The sequence below is a fragment of the Cupressus sempervirens genome, chromosome 5, assembly GCF_028749045.1.
Source record: "Cupressus sempervirens isolate cs-2001-9-10 chromosome 5, ASM2874904v1, whole genome shotgun sequence".
In the NCBI taxonomy this organism is placed as follows: Eukaryota; Viridiplantae; Streptophyta; class Pinopsida; order Cupressales; family Cupressaceae; genus Cupressus; species Cupressus sempervirens.
In genome coordinates this window covers 424,836,216-424,841,563 of record NC_143122.1, presented here as the reverse complement: position 1 = coordinate 424,841,563, position 5,348 = coordinate 424,836,216, and the positions used below count along the sequence as shown (strand labels likewise).

Below are 5,348 nucleotides of genomic sequence, written 5' to 3'. Positions count from 1 at the left end.
TAATTTGAACAACAATAAATGAGAAAAGTGTAATCTTTTATTCCATATACTTATCCATAACAAAATTTCTTACAAACCAAGCTTTAGATAGTTTGGTAGTCCTGGTTCAAAAAAAAAGACATACATAAAGCCAAAATAAACTGAAAAACATACATAGAAAGGTCCAGAGCATCTTTGTATATATCATTACTTATGCAAACACATACTGTAAAACTGAGGTCACATCCTATCTTTTCTTATTGAACATTTCCTAGAACTAGAAAGCTAGGTTGAATTATAAACCCTTCTATAAGAAGTCCATCTTTCCAATCTCCAACAACCATTTCTTTCATCTTAAATGTCACTTTCTTTGGACCATCCTCATCTTCTTGCACATAAAACACACCTGCTTCAAACTCCATCCAACCGTCCCCAACATGTCTAAAAGAAGTCATATCATATCCTTCACTATGAACAGGATTCTCAGTGTTTTGCAAAAACTGAGCAGATCGCTGTTGTTGTTCCCAAGGATTTGTAAATAGAAATTTGACTGGTTCAAAATACCAACCATATGGGCCATCATCTGATTCCTTGAACTTCAGTCTAAATGAGAAAGTATAGTCTATACCAGGAGACAAAAGTGTGCTGTCAAAATTGCCTTCCACTTCAAACTAGCATACATCAATTAGTTCAGCTACTTCCTAAAAAAAAATGTTGTAAAATGAATGAAAATTTTTCATTAGCTTTGCTTGACCATTGTTTTCATGTTCACCTAAATATAAAACATTTAAAGAATTCAACAACTATGCAGTAGCTTACCTAATGTTATCTTTAGAATTCCACTTCCAGTATCGATCATCACTTCCCCAAACTATACCCAACTCTCTTGTAGACAATATAAAGCATAGTTTCCTCGTGGGTTTGTGCAGCCAAAACTTCTGAATTGATCAAAGATTCAAAATAAATTCATTTGAGATTTAAAAGAAAGATGTTCTAAATAAGAATCTCTACAAATAAAAGATGTTCTAAATAACAATCTACTGACTTTTAGCTACAACTTCTAACTTCATTAAGCCATGAGGCCATTGCAAACTGAAACATTTATTCTAGCATTATAAAATAAGATGTTCTGTGTGAGAATCTCTGAATTAGCTAGCCTATTGAAATAAAGGTAAGTGAGAACCCTAGTGGACTAGAGTTAAGGCTCCCTAAATAGTATTTTAACAGTGTTTGGGGTCATGTAGTATGTCACTAAAGGAAACCAGGCAATTGAGTCAGTATTTATGTTAAGTTTTCAATACAAACTGATTTGGTGGCTAAACTTGAAAGACTAATTCTAGAATTATTTTATGTTATCTATTTAACATCACTGAGAAGCATGCAAGGTGTATAGATATTGTAATTAGACTTAATTATGATGAAATATAATAATAAATTATATGGTGGTTTGAAAGAGCTATGAATTTATAAAGAGAAGTAACATTATGAGAGCTTGCCTCTTAATTCCACTAAAGTTTCACTCAATAGAAGAAATCATAACATTAATCTCACAAAATGGAGATTTTATAACTGGATGACATTAAGCGATCTATGTTAAGGCTTGCAGAAGGCTTAAATTATATATGGTAGATTGGTATTAGATATAGGCAACTTAAAATTGGATATAGGTAGACGAAGTCTGGTGTTCTCTTGAATGTGTTCAAGAAAAAGAAATAAACTATTCTGACATTATTATAAAATTGAAATATTTTCTAACGTTTAATTCCATAGTAAAGTTAAAACAAAAATGATGGAATCAAGGGAAGAAGAAATAGAAAAGAAACATGAAAGTTATATTAAATATTAAAATGAAGCTATGCACCGGTTTGAGCTTCGACTCTTTCGTAGCATAGTTACATTATTTTTTCTCACCTCGTGGCATCATTTTTTACTCAACTTCAAGCTTGCATCTTACAATTCTACATAGCTGAATTACACTAAGAGTGTGAAATATGGAGAGTGAAAGGTGTATGAAGCATGCAAGGTGGCATATAGATATTTTTATTAGAGTTATATGATAAAATGTAAGAATTGGTTCTATTGTATAAGAATTGATTCTATGGTCGAATGAGAGAGAAGGGAATTCAAATTAGAAATCTTGCCTCTTATTCCACTACTTAAGTTTTATTTATCTAAAGCAATCACAAAATTAATTGTAGGAAATGGCGAATCAGTATCGGATTTCAGGCATACAGTAATGAAAAGTCTTTTTGATACAATTAATATGTTACTACAAATTCATATACTATTTTGAAATTATTATTGGAACCATTTTAAATATTTTCTTGACATTCTAATCTCATGGTAAAGTTAAATCCAAAATCTCTTAGTAAAGTATAATCCAAAATAATGAAAATAGGGCAAGCATGAAATTTATATTAAATAATTGAATGAGACTATGCACTAGTATAAACTTTGGCTATTCCTAGTCACAGTTACATCATCTTTTGTCAACTCAAGGCATCATACTTCATGCTCAACTTCAAGCTTGCATCTTACAGCCTACAATGTTGGATTTGACTGAGAGAGTGAATAGAAACTAGAAATTCAAACAATGTATAGCAAAATAAACAATTGTAGGGGAGAGAATATTAACTTAAAATTAATATAGCTCTTTTTTTTTAGGTAAAATTAATATATTTCTTGCTACCTACAAAACATGTGAATTTTGCAGATGGGGTAGTAGATGGATTGGAGAAATTAAAGTGAAATATACTCAAACCCAGGACTAGATCTACTAAATATTTCTCTTGATTCTTAACGCTATAAATGTGATGGAGGATATATAGATAACAACTATTGACATAGTTGTTTGTACAAGACCTGAAGCAATGGTGACTGCTTTTTTTCTAGCTTTATGTATTCTTTTTATTGATTGAGTTACTTGGAGCCTATTCAAACATTAACTAACAATCTTTCAGATATATATAAAAGTTGAGGCATTTTTGTGCATAACAAGATAGTGCCTTTATGTGCCTCAATTTCACAAATTTTTGTTTACCCAGTGACTATAGAAATAAGGATTCGAAGCCCCATTATAACTTTTAGCTTCCACTTATCGGACCTGATCCAAAACATAGAACATTAACAAACCACTCTGAAATTCACCCTCTTATTTGTCTCAAATTTTATACATGTATGGTTTAGATAGTTAATGTTCTGAAAATTCCAGAAGTGAGCAAAGTGTTCATTATACTTTCATTATAATAAGAATAGAAACATGATAATAGTTATTATCACCATGTTTTTACATAAACATTTGCATGTTACATGAAGACCTTCAGGGGTGCAAAACAACCAACACATACTCACAAATCTAAACAAATTGGCAAAAGTAATAAAATTAGAAAACTCAAGTGCCATAGCAAGACTGTTCACCATGTTTACTAATCATAAAATAACAACTAGCAAATATTAGAATGAACAGTCAACAAACATACATACTCAAGGAAACAGACAAACCAAAAAACATAAAAAAAATTGATTCCACAGCAAGGATGATCATCATGTTTACTAAACACAGTAAATAAATTAACAAATGTTAGAATGTTACACCATTCAGTAAATATACTAAGGAACTGGAAAACTCTTACAAGCTCAGTTCTCTCTGGAAATAATAAATCATGAGAAATAAAGAAAGGAGACAGAGCACAGAGAGATCAAAAATTGTAGATCTCTAAAACAAAAGATTGGTATAACATACATATGGAAGACATAAAAAAGATGACCATTTAGGTCCTATAGGTTTAAGAATCTCATAGGTTTTGCACCAAACTTGAAGGGGAAAAATGTTTGTATCTTAAAAAAGGATATATGTGATTTAGCCTAAAACAAAACTTTTACAGAACAAGTTCACGGTTTGTTGAGCAATCTTAAGTCTAAAATAGTACTGCAAAGTTGAATTTTCAAAAATGGATGAAATCAATCTTCTCAACGGACATAGAGAGGTCAGCGGCAAAAACTATGACTTCAGGTTAACAAAGATTTTCATTAAATCCATCTAGCTATATCCTAAGATTGAAGTAGGGATAAGAATTAATTTGGGGGCTGTCATTTTAAGCCAAGGCATGTCCTAAGCATAAATAACAAGCTTAGAAAGCAAGAAATCCTGAAGTTTGGGCTATAGGTGAGAGAAGAAAACCCACTTTTGTGGCAATGAATCACATGTCCATTTGCCACTGAAATAAGCCCTTATTTTGGTGGCGGATCATTCTCATATTTGCTAGTGATCTAATAATTTTCAATGATTCTATCCATGCATTAAAGGTTGAGAGAGGTATACGAAGTCAAGTTTGGGCATGACATTTCAACTGAAGAATTTAGATAGATAAAAAATAAATAATGTTATCTGACTCGTTCAAATAGTGAGGAATAAATATAATTAATCCAGGGAGGAAATATGGTTCATAAAAAGAAAAAAATATTACATCAATTTTTTAAAAAAATTATTTGAAGCAAGCACAAGCAATCGCAATAAGGCGAAATACAAATTCAGTACAATGAGCATGGATATAGATAGGGAATTCTAAGCCGGTATTTGATATAATCGTCTCCTTTATGGCAAAGCCCTATTCATTCTTAGTTTGCCCTATTTTTCACTGTGTTAAATTTTGGTATATAGCCATCTGTTTGATTTTTTATGTAGGAAAACTTTCCTTGGTAGCAAAGATGTCGAGTGGCAGAGCTCTTTCAGAAAATATCTCAGATGAACTATGCACAATGCATTCAAAGGAAACATAATTTAATTGTACCATTTTCAAAGTGATGACTGGGCATGCAAATACACATCGCCCAAGTAAATAGTAAGTCTTCTAGGAAATCTTCCAAATAGACTAAACACTCAAAACTGTGAGAAATACTCTGCACTAGCAATTCATAGTAGGTCCTTTGTACTTGGTAACATAGCTTCAAGTGCTACATTACAACTACTAGGTCCTTTGTACGCCATGAAAATATATCGAATCTTCCTTTGTACTCAGATGCAGCCAACTAGAACATGGTTTTGAGGAAGAACAATGGGCCCTTACAACTACCTTCTTCCAAAATCAAGTCCTTGGTAGTATAGGGCCCCATATAAATGTGACCAAGATCACGATTGGCAAATGTTCCATGCAAATATGGAACTCCTCAAAGATTTGCAGCATTGCAAAAAGGTTAATTACCAAAAATGATAAGACAAGAATCACTAACACCAATTTAACAAGGGTCATTGGATGAGGTGAAATAACCCCACAAATAGACAGGTGGTTGAGCAATAATGCACAACATCTAGACAGGTGGTTGAGCAATAATGCACAGCATCTAAATAGCCTAGAGGAAAAATATACAAG

The 5,348-nt window shown here is 32.1% G+C and overlaps 1 pseudogene; it reads right to left on the bottom strand.

Moving 5' to 3' along the window:
- Positions 1–236: 236 nt before the first annotated feature.
- LOC149556599 (F-box protein At2g02240-like) lies at positions 237–1,065 on the bottom strand (annotated as a pseudogene).
- Between the last annotated feature and the right edge of the window lie 4,283 nt (positions 1,066–5,348).